At 44.2% G+C, this 17,054-nt stretch overlaps 1 protein-coding gene across 1 annotated transcript in view; it reads right to left on the bottom strand.

Annotated features, from left to right (window-relative positions):
• LRIG1 (leucine rich repeats and immunoglobulin like domains 1) overlaps positions 1-17,054 on the bottom strand; it is a 210,042-nt gene that overhangs the window by 179,119 nt on the left and 13,869 nt on the right. The window lies entirely within an intron of this gene.

Raw genomic sequence — 17,054 nt, 5'->3', positions numbered from 1 at the left:
GGATATCATAGAGGCAGTAATCCTAGAAACACTGACCTTAGAGAAGGTGAGGCAGGGGTGACAGGGCATATTTAAAACAAAAGGTAAATCATTTTATATATATGGATGGATTACCTATTAAAAGAAAAAAGAACCATGCACAAGGATGTCTGAAGTGTCTCAAATATTAAGGTGGACACTTGGAATTTATTTATTTTTTTTAACATCTATTCATTCACTTGATATTCACCAATCTCTCTTGTGCCAGGCCCTGAACCAGACCCTGGGGACAGGGTCAGGAACAAAAGCCAGAGGTGGTCCTTGCTCTCATGGAGCTTACGGACTAGGGGGCCTCATTAAAGGGCACGTCCATGTCCTACGGGGACCCAACCTAGCCTGCGGTGGGGTGGGATGGCTCGTGGAGGGCATTCTGCGCAGGGAGAACAGCCTGTGCCAAGACTCTGCAGTGGGAGGGAGCAAGGTGGTTCACGTCCCAGAAGGAAGATGGGAATGGAGAATCCCAGAGAACACAGATGGCAGGGGTAGGAGACAAGGAGATACCAGTGGGGACCAAGCATTCATGAAACTGATCTTTATCCTGTTATTTAACATCTTCACTTAACTTTCTGAACATCCTATGAATGCCAAGATACATTTTTTAAACTGAGTATAATTGATTTACAGTATTGTGTTAGTTTCAGGTATATAGCAAAGTGATTGTTTTACTTATACGTGTATATATCTCTACTCTTTTTCCAATTCTTTTCCATTATAGTTTATTACAGGATATCGAATATAGTTCCCTGCGCCACAGAGTACATCCTTGTTGTTTATCTTTTTTATACATAGTAGTGCACATCTGCTAATCCCATGCTCCTAATTTATCCCTCCCCACTTCCGCTTTGGTCACCATAAATTTGTTTTTTTTGTCTGTGAGTCTGTTTCTGTTTTGTAAATAAGTTCATTTGAAGATACATGTTTTTTCTATCTGTATTTGCAATTTTTTCCCCCAAAAGTTCTAAGAGGATGTCACGGCAGAATTTGTTACAGTGATCCCCAGGAGAAATGGAGCATCACACTAAATCTCCTGGCATATCAGACGCTCACATCAACTTGTCCTTTGCACCTCACAACACATTGGTCTGATTTGCCAGAGCCAGAGCCTGCATTTCTTTGCCTGAAGGCTTTTTCTGGCTGCCTGAGTCCTCTTTGCCCGTGAGGCAAGCAGATGGGTGTCGCAGACAGTGAATGCCCTGGAGAGCAGCCCTCGACCAATGACTGAGGAGAGCTGGGGTATTCGTACCCCAGCCTCTCCACTTTGGCTCTCACCAGCCTCTCTCCCTCTCCTCAGTGGGAACTGGGGAGAGCTGCTTTTGGTGAGTTCAGTTACAGAATTTGAACTCGGTTAAGAGCCCAAGGTCTTTTGAGCTCATCTTGAGTCTCAGCAGAGGAGGGCATATTACTTGTCACATTTTCTTCTCAAGAACACAGCTGCTGTTCCTTTGATCTTTCCTCTCAAAAATAGAATCGCAGAAGATACACTCCTTTAAAAATGGTCTTGGCTTCCGTTTTCTATCAGGATGGCCGACTAACACACTTCTAGCAAACGGTCCCTTTATACTATTCTCGGCACTAACACCAGTATTAAAATTATCAAGAACCAAATAAACAAACAGGTGCCAAGTAGTCTAGTGGGAATAAAAATATGACTTTATTTGACTAATGATTTCTGAAGGACTTTTCCCTTTAAATTTTTTAAACTAAAATACATGTTTGGAACAGCTAATTCTCCCCACCCTGTCTTTTACACTCTTCCCTTGTTGCTTTTGAAAAATCAGTGAAATTTTTCATGGAGATCAGATGTGAAGAAATCCATGGCAAGGTGAAATTTTATAGTCTGGACGCTGCCTTTTTATTAAGGTGTCATTTCCTTTCCTTAAGAAGAATGAGGCTGTTTTAGGGTGGGTCTCTGTGAATGACTCAAACCCAAACCCTTCTAGTTTGGGAAGTCCAAGTACCAAGATAATTTTCACGCTGGGATTACTTGTCCAGATGGTTTGAGTGCAGTTTTCTTGGCATGCTTGTAAGAGCACAGGAATTTTCAGGGGAAACCAGAGATCAGAGGAGGGAGGAGAAGAGGTGGGGAGGAGAAGCCACGGCTGAGAAGTCAGAAAAAAGTCTTGGATTCCACAAAATGGCACCGGCCAGTTGAACTGGAATCAGTCCTAGTTACATTTGGCAATGGTATCCCTCTTCCTTTTCCAAGAGCACAGACTTTCCCTCGTCACAGTGGGAATTACCTGGCTCTACTAACAGAGGACAGAGGAGGAAAGAACCAGAGAGAAATTCACAGTCTTGGTGGAGGCAATAACGGAGGTGCAGCACAGAACACCACCACCAGGAACCCTGGGGTAAACTCCTGTACACCTGGGTGGGGCACTGAGCTGGTGAGGAAGGAGGGTTGTTAAGGGAGATGTCATTGCAAAGAGCTGTGTTAGATCTGGAAACACAGTGCGAGCAGGCAACGTTCTCTGACAGCCTTAGCAGCCACTATTCAAAAACAGAAATAAGATGTGGTGGTAGCAAGAACTCTGAGATGGCCCACAAGACTCTCCTGGTGGACACACACTTTCTCCCACTCATTCAGTCAACCACTATACTAGACACCACTGTGAAAGAACTTCACAGACATAATTAAGGTCTCAAATCAGTTGACTTGGAGATAGTGTGTTGATTCAACCAGACCTGACCTAGTCACACAAGTCCCTTGAAGACAGACAGTGGCAGAGATGAAAGTCAGAGAGACAGGTTTCTGCTGACCTGAGGGAAAGCAAATGTCCATGTTTGTGAAAAGCCCAAGGAGGCCATGTGGCAAAGACCGTGGGCTAGAGTGGCCCGTGGCTGACAGCTAGCAGAAAAATGGGGGCGTCAGTCCTACAACCAAGTGGGAATGAATCCTGCCAGTAACTGGTGTGCTCTGCAGAGGAACCAAAGCCCCAGATGAGAACTGCAGTCTTGACTGATGTCTCGATTTCAACCTGGTGAGACCCTGAACAGAGAATCTAGCCAGGCTGTGCCCAGACATCCCACCTACAGAAACGGGGACATAATAAACTTGTGTTGTTTTAAACTGTTAAATTTGTGGAGACTGATTACTCAGTAAGTCACTGTGGTTTGGTGTTGAAGAGGTGTTCTTCAAACATCTCTGATTAGGGGGTTGAGCCAAGATGGCAGAGTAGAGAGACTCACAGCTCACTCTCTCCCACAAATACATCAAGAATCACATCTACAAACCCACTGAATCATACAGAACACCTACTGAACTCTGGCAGATTGTCTCTCATTTCGAAATACAAGAGAATTCTCACAAAAATCCGATAAACAACAAGTTTAGACTGTATATAGCACAGGGAAGTATATTCAATATCTTACAGTAACTTACAGTGAAAAAGAATATGAAAATGAATATATGTACGTTCCTATATTACTGAAGTACTGTGCTGTACATCAGAAATTGACACAACATTGTAAACTGACTATACTTCAATAAAAATATGTATTAAACAAACAAAAAGCCCCTAAAACACCTCTGATCAAAATGCTGGCTCCACCATTTACTTTAGTTGTATGATGTGCGACACATTAGAACACACTACCTAACTCCTCTAAATCTCTGTTTCCTCGTGTAAATCAAGATTAAAATAATGGATAAGATTAAAAGAATGTCATGAAGATTAAATGAAACAATATGTATCAAGTTCTAAATACGATGCACAGTACTTCACGAATGCTCCAAAGGCAAGCGTTATCATCAGTAGCCATGATGTGTGCAACATACAGCACATGTTGGGTCCTGTGCAAAGGGCTTTATACAATTCATCTTCACAGAAACCCCGTGAGGTTGGAATTATTACATCTATTTTAAAGATGGGGAAGCTGAGACTCAGAGAGGTTCAATAGCTTGCATAAGTTATACAACTAGTAAGCGGAGAAGTCAGGATTCAAATACAGGGCTCTTTGATTCCAAATACCATCTGCTGAACCTCTAAATATTTAAAGCTCTATTCACAGTGAAGAGGTCATAACTCTTGAGATTCTTCTTTGGAGGAGCACCAGGGTGACAGTTTGAGATTCTGGCCTGCCAAGGCTCTCAAAATAGAGCCAAAACGACTTGCAGCGCTCCAGCCGTGGTCTCTGATCTATGGGCTGCTGTCCCCGGTGTCCCCCTGCCCGCTGGGTGGGTACCTCCTGCTCACCGTCAGCCCGCAGCTCAAGTATCATTTCCCCAAGAAGGCCTTCCCTGACCCCACAGGCCAAACCGGATGTGCTTCAACACATTCTCATAAAGTTCTTCTCCTTCGTAATAGTTCTCACATGTTATCATTACATGCTATAGGAGTGGTTCTCATCAGGGGGCAATTTTGCCTTCCAGGGGACATGTGTCTGTGTCTGGAGACACATTTTGTCATCACAACTGGAGGGGGTGCTAATACCTTGAATAGGTCAGGGATGTTGCTGAACATCCTACAACATACAGCTTAGAGCTGTCCAAAAAAACTGTCTGGCCCCCAGTGTCCGCTGGGCCAAGCTTAAGAAATTCTGTCCTGTATTTATTTATATTTTTAAAATAAAAATGAGATCACAATTACATATCACTTGCTTTTACACGTTAAAAGTAACTCCCCCACATTTATTAATTCATTTATCTAATATTACTAGTTTCCTTCCTGTGTGCCAGTACATGCAGCAGAGGAAAAATCATGTCATGCCATCGTTTAACTTTCCAAACCATCATTTTTTTTTTTCAGGACTGCATATCATTAATATCAGTCAGTTCTCTATTACTGGACACGTAGGTTGCTCCTTTTCTCCCTTTCTCTTTTCTTTTTCCTTTTTCCTCCTCCTCCCCCTCCTCCCCCTCCTCCTCCCCCTCCTTCTTCTTTTGCTATTATAAACACCACTATCATGAACATCTTTGTTGTTTAACTTTGACACACATCCCCAATGACTTCTTCAGAATCAATATGACCCTAACTGCTTTGGAAATCACTTTGTATCCCTGAATTTAACCAAGATCACATGGCCAACGGCAAAGCCACAAACATTGCAAGTGAAAAGTGCAAGTGTTTGCTCCCTCCTAATAACACTGACGGGAGAGCCAAGGCTGTAAGAGAAGAGAGACGGGACAGCCGATTCTCACTCAAGACGTGGTTCTCACATCGTCTGAACCTGCTGGGGCAGGCCAACCTTTGGCAGGGACTAACTTTATAGTCTCTTCTGCCAGAGGCTTCCCAAAATTCTCAACTTCTTTCTGAGTTCCCAGCAAAGATTCTTGACATTCACAGAGAGTTAAAGAAGAGAAAGACGTGCTCACAGGCAAATTAAAACAGCAAATGCCAACTGGCTGGAAGTCATTTCTGTGTATGGAAGGTGGGGAGCCCAGTCCAAGCCCTAAGTAAACAGCTTACAGAGACAAAAGGTGAGGTTTTTTTTTTTTTTTTTTCCCCTTAGCACTGGAAATTCAGGAACAACTTGCATCAGATTTTGCAACCTTTGCAAGAGTTTGGCTATCAAAACATAATGATTGTACTCCTGGAACGGTCTCAGGACCAATTACCAGGTTCTGTGGCCTGAAAGCCAAAGATGGCCATGAAACCAGTCCAAACCAGGTTAGATTTGGGGAATGGTTGGGAGAGAAACAGGGTAGGAATGAAGGGAATGGGCACAACACAGTATGTTTGTAAAGTTACCAGAATCCTTCCCACTCTCAGCTCTAACGATTGCCTGACTCTATGTCAACACCTTGAACTTGAAGCATTCTTTAGGTGAGCACAGGACAAAGGGACAAAGGATGTGTTCTGGTCAAACAAAGAACATACCTTGTGAATGTGGGAGGTGACTTGGGGGATCATGTTCTCAAGACACAAGGGACTGAGATGCAGGAAGAAGCCACCCAACCCCAAAGTACTTAAGTTGTGTGGTCTTCCTGGTCATAAAGCACAGGAAAGAGTCCACGGGAAGGGAAGAATGTTTTGTTCATAAAACCTAAAGCTAAGCAAACAGTGGAAAAGAATTGTAGTGTTTTAATATTTGTGCAAAAGAGGAGATGATAAATCCATTTAGAATTGACAGGAGCAGCCATGTGAAAAATCCAAAAAGCATTGCTCCAAGTCCTGAGGATAAATAATGTGATGTCTTGCCCTAGCATATTTCTCTTTCTAACTATGTTTCCTGTAATTTACTGTTAAAGTGAATGAACATTCCCTGAGTGGCTGGAAGAAAGGCGACCTGTACTTTGCGCCGCACAAAGAGACACGCCTAGGGTCAAAGCATTCCTGAAGATAACTTACACAGGCATCCGTGAGAGCTGACTGGATATGCTCTTGTCTAGGACTTTTTTGAGTCAAAAACCCCTTGAATCCACTGTCGCCCATCCCTAGTTTTGCTGTGGCTATTCCAGGGCCCTGAACCCTATTAATGGCTCAGCTTGCATTCCCTGACCTAGAAGACATTCCCAGCATCTTGTCAGTTTTATTTTCTCACTTTATGATTACTAGTTGAAATTATTTTATTTTTTTAACCCAAACTAGAACATCAGTTGTGAGATTCAAAGGAAGAAGAACTCCTCTGTTCTGCTGGCTGAAGTGTTCTCTTTGCCTAGGATACTACTTGGCACAGACTAGGGCCTCAGTAGAGATTTGTTGAGTAAATCGACACATTTCCAACCGACGTACTTTCTAGGAAGGAAGTCAGGGCTCCCTGAAGGCTGAATGCCAGCTGAGCTCCTTCAGATCATCTCCCACCTTCATGTCTTCTTTCTTTTCTTTCCTTTTTACAAGTTCAGATATAAATTACAAACAGCAAACTCCAAGTTTCTTCAAGTTTTGACAAATGCTTGCAGTCATGTAAGCACTGCGGTGAACATATGGACGAGTTCCACTGCTTAGCATAATGCTTTTGAGATTCAACCTGCGGTATCATTAATTCATTCCCTTCAATTGCTGAGTTGTCTCTCCTTGTATGGAGGCACCAGAATGTGTTTAGCCATTCCCTCCATGAGGGATGTCACCTCATCTCTTCTTATATGGAAAAGTTATGCTCTCACAGTGGCTCAGAGCAGAGGCTTTGGGGTCAGTTCAACAGGGGACTGAATTCTAGGCCCAATACTTCCTCGCTGTGTGACCTTCGAGCAAGTCAGTGAAATACACTGACTCAGCTTCCGCAGAAGAATACTGGAGATAATTTATAAAAGGCATTGAGCAAAAGGATTGGCAACTAATAAATGTACAATAAATGGGAGCTCCAATCATTTTCGGGGAGGAAAGGGGAGAGGTTCTGCTCCAACTTCCCTCCCTCTGATCACCTCACCGATCTTTAGTCACTGAGTCATTACTTAATCGGTCTCAATCTCAGTGTCTGTAACTGAAAAGATGGGGGTAATAATACCAACTTCATAGAGTTGCTTTGTAGACTGAATGGGCTAACGTATATAAATCTCTTAATATACATAACTCTCCTAGCGAGGTGGTGCCTGGCCCAGAGGAGGTCATCAAGAAATGGCAGCTAGCAAATGGGTGCTGAGAGCACTTAGTTAATATGATTTCTACCCTCTTCAGGGCCTCCATGAATGAGAAAGCAGGGTGGTATAGACGGGAGAGGGAGCACGGGCTGCCTGGGTTTGATTCACTGCTCTGCCCCTTCCTAGCTGAGTGACCCTGGACAAGTGACTTAACCTCCCTGTGTCTCAGTTTCCTACTCTGAAAGTTGAGGATAATAATACCCACCTAGAGTGCTGTTCTGGGAGTTACATGAGATAACTCATGTCAAGTGCCTAGAAGAACGCCTAGTATGTCAAGTTCAATAAACGTCAGCTGCGAAGATAACCGCTCTGATGGTTAGACCTGGCCCGTGTCTCATTCTTCTAGGTCACCTGAGCTTTAGGTGTCTGTGCACCAACGCACAACAGCACAGCTTCAAGCACAATGTAGGACTTCAACACGTGCTTGTTGATCTGAATTAATCCAAATAACTTAAGTCCCATTGGGTCACGTTATGATATCAAATTTAATATGTACATTGAAATGCAACGCAAAGCTATTTTTCAAAGGAAACTATCAGAGATGAGATTCAGAAAAGCAGTTGATGTATAATTTCATTTATATCACATTATAGGACATGCTACATGAATTTATAGTGACAGTAAATCAGTGGTTGCCAGGGGCCAGAGTCAGGTTGAATAGACAGAAAACAGTCAGAGGAACATGTGGTGATACAAGTATCCCATGTCTTGATTATGATTGTGGTTACATGGGTAATTATACTTGTAGAAACAAATTAACTTTATACTTAAAATGAGTCTACTTATTGTATGTAAAAAATCATCTCTCAATAAAATTAACTAAAACTGTCAAAAAAAAAAAAAAAGGGAAAGCAGTTGAGGACAAAATTACCCATTTAAGAGGCCTTTCATTAAGAAGATAGTGTAAAATGTTTCACCTTGGCACTTCTTTTAGAGTATCTTGTCCTTGATTTTTCTGAAAGCTATTTGACAGCTCCCTTGTTTTTTCCTCCACAGAACACATTGAATTTTTGTAATGGCATGGTTGCCGTGGAAATCAGACTTGTCTGTTTTCTGGCTCCAGGACTGGCCTGCTGTGTGACTCCAGATAAAGTGACTGCCTTCTCTGTGCAAGAGGTGGTCCATCAGCCACTTTTGCACACTGCACAGTTAAATCAACAATTCCTGCTTAGTTGCTTGATATCCATAAATGTGGGAGGTATGTGTTGGGGTGGGGGAAGGCGCTACGAAAGTTACTAATAAATTATAAAAAAGTAAGGGTTTTTAGACATTATTCAGTAAGAAGACAGGCTTATGCAGACTATGCACTCATGCATGTCAAGTTACTAAGCCCACACTGAGGTCTGTTTATTTATTCATTCATCCATTTTATACTTGTCGAGCACCTACCATGTTGCCTAGTTTTAAGACAGTCTGGGGCGTACACCCTGGGGTGGGCCATAAGGTGGGTTTCACATCACATTCTGCTGGCCACTGCGAATGGTCAGAGATGCTTGGGATCAAAACTGGTTCAACTGCAGTGAATCTCTAAACTTTGGTGGGAACAGCCAGAAAAGAGGCTCACTGTTTCTTCTTGGACTTGACATTGGAAGCAGCAGCTGGTGGCCCCCCTGCCACCCAGGGGAGACTGTCCAAGAATGGAACCAAACAGAGGACGCTGGCTCAGGAACAGAGAGGGAGAGAGAAATGAGGTCCTAGTGACAGCATCCGAGGCCTGACTCCAAGTGTAACTGAAGGCCACACTTTCTATCCATGGATTTTCCTACTGCTGTGTCCATCCATGACCTTGACAATTTTGTAAGCCATTCCATCTCCCCTCTCACCTTTTTTGGCCTATGCCAGCTTTGGTTGAGTTTTCTTATAATAAACAGAGTTCTATTTAATATTATAACCACTTAGTGGTTATGAAATCTTGGCATTACTTAACTACCCTGAGCTTCAATTTCTGTATTTGTAAAATGGGGATAAAAATTTATAATGTGTGGTTTTACTGTGAGAATTAGAAATGGTATATATAGCAATACACAAAGAAGCAAACCTTTCCCACATGTCACTTCCTGGGGCGGACTGCCTCGAGCTTCCTATGGAAACGTTCTAGGCCTCAGCACTCTCCAGCTCTCCAGCCCTGCTTCATTTCTGCAGCACTTATGGCAAAGTGATTTATACAACTGTCCCAACAAATGGCTTCCCCGAATCTGCATCTTTTGCCCTGTCATTTTTGCAGATCTCCACTGAGTCTGGGCTCTGTCATAGACTTTCTTTGGCCACTGGGATATTAGTAACTAGGATGCAGGCAGAGACTTGAGAAGTGTGTGTACACTTTAATTTTTCCTTCTGCAGAAGTGGACTGTTCCCTTTTCCACATCTGCCTAGCCATGAGAACTTGCTGGGGCTAGTCTGCTGGAGGGATGGGAGAGACACATGGGCCAGAATGGCCTAGTTTGTTCCAACTGACCCAAGATGACTGAGCCCTTAGCTGCAAGGCAACCATAACTGTGAGTAAACCCAGCCGAGATTGGAAGAAGCAACCAGCCTACATCACTGATCTGCAGAATCAGGAGCAAAAGAAATGGTTATAATTTTAAGCAACTGAGATTAGGGATGGTTCATTATGCAGCAAAAGCTACCTGATACACTAATATACCATTAATTGCCATATTTGCTATGTGTACCATCTCTGTCCCCCAACTAGACTGTGAGCCCCAAGAGCGTAGGGATTTTTATTTGATCTGTTCAGAGCCAGGTCCTGTGTCTAGAGTTCAATGTGAAATGAATAACATATAAAGCACCTGATGAAGTGGCACATGAGTTGATGTTGAACAAATGGGAACTATTGTAATGATCATGTTAAATATTTTTATGACTGAGCAACACAGTTTTCCTCAGTCTCTTCTGTTATTTTTCCTGCTGATATTGCCCCCAAAAAGGAAAAAAAGGCAAGCAACTCTCTTTCGGGTATAGGGTGGAAGATGAGGGCTGGCAATTATGTCAGATAACAAGCATAATTCTTTTTCTTACCAAACTGACTTGGGACTGTGGGCATTACAGCTTTTCATTTTCTAGTTGGGGTCACCCCAGCAGCCCTTGGGGATGTAGCTGGGTTGAAATTTATGTGTGTCGGTGGAGCAAAGGGGTGTCCAGAAGGTAGACTTATGGTGGAGATAATATTCTTTTAAAACTACCATCATATTTGAAGTAATTCACTAGTTACTGGGTTATCTGTTGAATTCCTCTCTTCTCTACCAGGCTGGATGCTCCACAAAGGAAGGAACCACTCCAACTTTACTCACTGTTCTACCTGCTCTAACCATCACAGTGCCGGGGTTCAAATCTACTTGTTAGGGAACAAATCATGACCTTGTTCATCTTAAGAATGTAATTAAGCTTCCTGAACAGAGGGACTACGTCTTTCCACCAACATGGGGTGACCATGGCACTAGTGGAGCACATCGTATGTGTGCAATCACTCTCAGTTTTGTGCAGATTTTATTGAGCCATTACTCTGTGCTAGGCACTGTTCTAAGCACATGCTACATGCAGTCACTGTGGAGGAAGGGGCTATAAAAAGTCCTAGTTTATAGATGAGGAATCCAAAACACAGTAAGCCTCTCTTGGAATAGTATGACATACACTGGGCAAGTCACGCTCCGTCTGAATCTCTGTCCCTCACTTGTCATTTAAGTGGGTCAGGTTAGAGCAAGCTTCCCTTCTGTGTGTTCTAAGGAGAACTATACATCTGAGTTGTTCTAGAAGGAAAAGTAAGACTTTTGTGGTGAGCAGACTTGTGTGTCCTACCACATCCCTTTGGTCCATCTGAGCTCAGGGCAGCTGTGTGGAAAGTTCCATGCACGTTGCCAGAGTTCCGTGTCAAGTGTTTCTCTCGGTGTCTCTTTGCTTGGTTGCTTTGGAACTTTCCCTAAAGCACACAGATGCAACCCAGAAGTGCAGGGCACCTCACCTGCCAGGGACAAGCTTCAGCCAATGGGGAGCAGGAGCCCAGATAGCCTTCATCTTTACTGGGGCCACCGTGAGGCAAGTGTTCTCCAGCAATACTGAGTTCCACTGCTCACATCTGTAATTGGTTCATTAACGCATCTTGTGTTCTTTCCACCCTTTGTTTCCTGTTCCCCAGTCCCTCATTTTAATCATTGGAATCAACTCAGAAATCAGCTATACCTGAACCCAAGTCTTTATCTTTGCTTTTGGGAGAATTCAAACAAAGACGTATGGTCAAATAATACGAGAAAACACGGCACGCTACGGTCCACTGTCAGACATTCAAAATGCACATTAACGTATTCAAAGCTCTGAGAAGTCCTTCAGCAAAGTCACTGTTCCAGCTTTCTTTCAGTCGGGGATTCCCAAACTCATCTGCGCATGGAAAATTTTACTCTTAAGATCTTTAACATTTCCCAGAACGAGTGATCCACGGAATACACTTTGAGAAACGCTGCTTGTCAGCATCATCTCCAGGATCCTCGTCCTCACTTGTGTTCTTCAAGTTGTGGGGTGGACCCAGCCTTGGCTGCCAGTTCTTGGCCTGGAGCCAACAGCCAAACAGAACTCCCTGGATGAGAGATTGCTCTCAGGGTCAGGGAGCAGAACCTTCAGACAAGGCCTTTCCGGAAACTGTCTCTTCCCCTTTTCCTTATAACTGGGATGGTCAGTCTGCTGCTGGGGCCAGGAATGTTTGGCTGACTGGGCTGGGAATGCAACCGTGGGCATCCTGAGAAAACGCTCTATTTGCTGATGACGCAGGAACCCAGATGAGATGAACAGGAGATGGACGCCAATCAGCCTGCCTCCCCGCGTTCTCCCGCTAATGAGCAGCCATGGGAGAACGTAACTGGTGTGGGTCCAAGGGGGATAATTATCTCTGAAGGTGGTGCACAGAAAGGTCCTCGGGAGACCAGGCGGGTGCAGGATCCGGAAGATGTGTGTGGAAACTTGGGACGCAGTCTCCCAGTGGGGGCTGGTTGGTGGGAATGGAGAGGGCTGACCAGGAGCTAATCCATCTTCTTCTGCTGCTCAACGTCTTACATCTAACCAACAGCATTTGGGCTCTTGGATTACGGGGGATCAGGTTACAAGTATGTGAGAGACACGCTTGAAAATTTTCTCCTTTCGTTTAATAAAAATGATACCAACAAAAACAGGAACAATAATGGTAATATCAATTTCTGAATTCTTGGCTGAAGGATGCACACATACAGCTTTTTATCAGATCCTTTATGTTCTGTGATTAGTCTCTGTTCAGGTTTCTCAAGCTCAGCATTATTGATGCTCTGGGGCAGGATCATTCTTTGCTGTGGGGACTGTCCTGTGTGGATGTTCAGCAGCAGCCCTGGCCTCTATTCAGCGACAGCAGTACCCTTCTCTTCCCAAACCGTTCCATCCATGGTACTTTCAGACATCGCCAAATGTTCCTTGGGGTAGTAAAATCAGTCACAGATGGGAGCTACTGGTCTACGTTAAAGGGGCAGTGGGTGAAATGGATAAAGCACAGGTTTCCAGTTAGTCTGCCTTGGTCCAAATTCTGGTTCTACCATTTATTTAGCTTCGTGACTTTAGGTACATACTTTAACCTCTCTGTACCTCAGTTTTCTCTTCTGTACAGCAGAGGTAATAAAATTACCTATCTGATGGGGTTATGGTGAAGATTAAAGAGGTTAAGATGTGTATGTATATCAGTATTTATAAAGTGTTTAGCACAATCTGGTACATAGAAATCTCTCAAGAAACGGAAATCATCATCTTTTTTTCTTTTACTTTTTCCTCCCAGTCTGTAAACTCTTTGAGTGCAGAGACCAAGCCTTTTTATTTTTTAATTCATGATGTCCACCACAGGTATATAATAAAGACTGAAAGGAGGGAAGGGAGGAAGGAAAGAGAGGTAGCAGTTAGCAATGGAACCTCCTGTGTGAAGACAGGAGAGAGGAAGGTCGAGAACCTTTCCCAGTCAGCTGGAGCTCTCACAATTTTCGACCAGACCAGGGAAGACTCATACCAAACGCCAGTGGATGCATAAAGGCACAAATGTGGACTGACACATGCACAGGGACATGGGTGAAACTTCCTGGGGCTGGAGGTTGCCAGTGGGCTTGGAGCTAAGACATGTGACTGCCAGAAGAAGAGTAGGAACGTACTTTGTCTATTTGTGCTTCAAGAAGGACAGAAATATGACTGACTGCACATTATTTACTCCTGTATTCTAAATCTTGCGAAGTCCATTCACAGACTTGGGGTAGAACTCCCATAGAGAGGTTGAAACAGTACAGCTGAAGGGGCAAGTCTTCCACTTGCCACCCAGAACAGTGTCTCTTTTTAAGTACTAGGATGAGGGAAGAGCAGTGTCTGGCTGAACTTTCTGCAGCAATGGAAATGTTTGGTATCTGTGCTATCCAACATGGTAGACACTAGCCACGTGTAGTGATGGAGCACTTGAAATGTGGCTGGTGTGACTGAGAAAATGACATTTAATTAAGTTTAAATTTAAATAGCCACATGTGGCTAGTGCCTACCATACTGGACAGCCCAGGTCTAGAAGAAGCCACATGTGTCTAGACAGTCAGGCTCTCCTAGGACACCCTGAGAGATGGTGGGCTCACTGCTCTCAATGGAGAAGGATGTAGCATTAATTCCTATGACTCCCCACTCCTATCCACCTGCCAGACAGGCTGAACACAGTCCTACTCTGGCCCATTTTCCTCCCCTGGGCCATGAGCTCCCTGCTGTGAGGGGAGAGAAAGAGAGACACACAACAGCAACAGCGATGCCCACGACTACATTGCTACTACTCCGGCAGTCATTACAACATTCACAGAGCATTCAGCACTTTCCTAAGCAGGTCACACAGACCATCTCTTCGGGTAGGTTTACCAATAATCCCTGTTTTATAGATGCAGAAACTAAAGTACGGAGAAGTCACCCATCATCAACCAACCAGTGCACCGTGGAGCTGGGTTACTAAGTGGCTGTAAGCATAGACTTTGGGATTAAGCAAACAGTGTGAGACTGATTCAGAATCTCTTTGGGGAAGGGGTCTATAAGAAAGCATTCATGCTGGCTCCTCTGCAAAGAAGGCCTGGGGTTGAGGTTGGACGTGGAGGAGATTTTTTTTTTTCCTTTCTCTGGTTGTTGGCCTTTTAATTTTTCTTACTCTTTTGTATTAAAGGAGTCAAATTATTTTGGGATGGAAAGAGGAGTCACTTAGTGCATGAGTGGAAGAGGGGGTAAAACTCAGTGCTGCTGATCATTTTTCTAGGTTTGCATTTTCCTCCTTCTGAAGATGGGGCTCAAAGGGGACCCCACTTATGCCAGAAGTTTCCTGGGGGCTGTCAACCTTGGAATCAGGGTGACAAGCAATCTTGGTTTGCGCAGGACTGAAGGGTTTCCTGGGACACAGGACTTTCAGTGCTCACTGGGTAAGTCCCAGGCAGACCGGGAAAATTTGACAGCCCTACTCAGAAGAGGGGAAAAGATGAGCCTTTTTGGCGACTATGCGTACAGCTCCAGCAGGGAAAAAACAGCTCCCCAGCAGGCGCTATTCAGGTGGATGAGAGGGTTGCCAAAACAAGGATATGACTTATCTCCCCGGGGGTGGCTTGTTTTAAACTTAGAGGTTCAAGGACAGGGTGTCCCAAAGAAACACTACCAGTTCCAGGAAGGGCTGCATTATGATTTCCACGAGCTCTAGGCATTTCTGCTTCTGCAGGCCCCCTCCTCCTTAAAAAATATATATATATTAAAGATTACCCTTAAGGCTGCATTTGTATAAAGAGAATCCAGGCTGGATTCATCATCACACATCCACTCTTATTACATTTTTTTTCCTACTGATTTTAAGAGAAATGAAAACTAAATCACTTTCAGGAGCCCTCAAAAAAAAAAAAAAAATCACGGCCCTTAGGCATTGTGTCTACTGTGTCTGATGGGCAGGTCGGCCCTGGTTCCAAGGCTTGAAAGGGAGGGAAGTTTGGAAGCACCTCGGTCAGGGATGCCTAATGTGGATGAACCTGGGTGGGAAAACCTGTGTATTCATTTCCCACCCGCTCTGACTGCAATGTACCATTTCCTCTTGCTAGGACATAGGCAGTAAACCACACCCACACGGCAGTGCCTGCTACTCTGCCACCGGGAGACGTGGCAGGTCTTTTCAGATCCTATCACAGTTGTGGCGGGGCACTGAAGTAGCATTTCCCTCATCACATCTTCAAAATTTTGGTGGTCGTGAGACTGGCTGCTTGATCATGTTACTCACTGTGTCACTAAAGAAGCTCACGTAGGATTTTGTCACAACTTTTAAATGTAAACACTGTGTCTTCATAAAATCTTTTATCATCCAACGTACTTTGTTTTATGTGTTGCAAAACCTTATTCTGAGAAGGGGTGGGCAGCCTTCGGCAGACTGCCAAAAGGTCCACGTCAAAGGAAATGTGGGGGACTCAACGTGTTCTCAAGTTCACAAATCTGGCCCTTTCCTGAGTTTCATCCCTCCAGCGAGGAAACTCTTACTCAGCTTTGCCCACGTGGCAGAGAAGTCCAGGACAGGGTTAAAGGCTGGCTGGTAGAGGGGAGACTCACACCCCAGGTGTGCAGCCTAATAAGGTGTTAATTGGGAACCAGCTGAGCTGGGAGAGGAAGCCCAGGCAGGTTGCACTGGGCGCTTTTTTTCTTGGGCTTTGATTGCTGACAGAACACCATCAGCCCCACCTCCCGGATGCAAACAGGCTGGGTGCCTCCCTTGGCCATACTTCTTTTGCAGAAAATTCCACTGCCAGTAGTCCTGGGGTAGACTCTGAATTTCAGTTTAACGTACCTCATTGATTGATTTGTTGTAAAACTTCATCAAGGACTTCCTGTGCGCCTCGCCATTTGCCAAGTGCTTTACGTGATGATCTCATCCAGCCTCAAGACAGCTCCTTGGGGAAGGTCCTCTTATTAGTTCTATTTTTATATATGAGGCCATAGAGGGAGGCTCAAAAGAGCAAGTGACTTGCCTAAATCCACATAGGCAGCAAGTGGTGGGTGGGGATCTGAACTCAGTCTGACTCTTGTGAAAGTCTCTTCCCTTTGAATTTTTGGGTTATTTGGTTTTTTGTTTTCACTCGATAGGACTTTCTCAGTTTTAAGGATACAGCACACCTTAGCCACATCGGCTGATAAGCAGTGAGCAGAGGCAGCCTGTGAACCAGAGGCCCAAGACAGTGTCAATAATGTGACCCCACAAACACAGTGGGGGCTTTCTTTGAATTCCAAGCCCCCCAGAGTGGAGGACAACCTGTGTTACCCCCAAACCTTACTGCCCTGTAATAATCACAGAGGCTGATACTAGAGATGCTGTGTGTGTGTGTGTATACTACTTATACATATACATATATACCACTTCTTTATCCGGTTATATGTCTTGGCTATTGTAAATAATAGTGCTGCTATGAACATTAGAGTGCGTGTATCTTTTCAAATTAGAGTTCCCTCCAGATATATGTCCATTAGT

The sequence above is a fragment of the Camelus dromedarius genome, chromosome 17 (genome assembly GCF_036321535.1).
Source record: "Camelus dromedarius isolate mCamDro1 chromosome 17, mCamDro1.pat, whole genome shotgun sequence".
Lineage (NCBI taxonomy): Eukaryota > Metazoa > Chordata > Mammalia > Artiodactyla > Camelidae > Camelus > Camelus dromedarius.
This window is presented reverse-complemented; position numbering and strand designations above follow the sequence as displayed.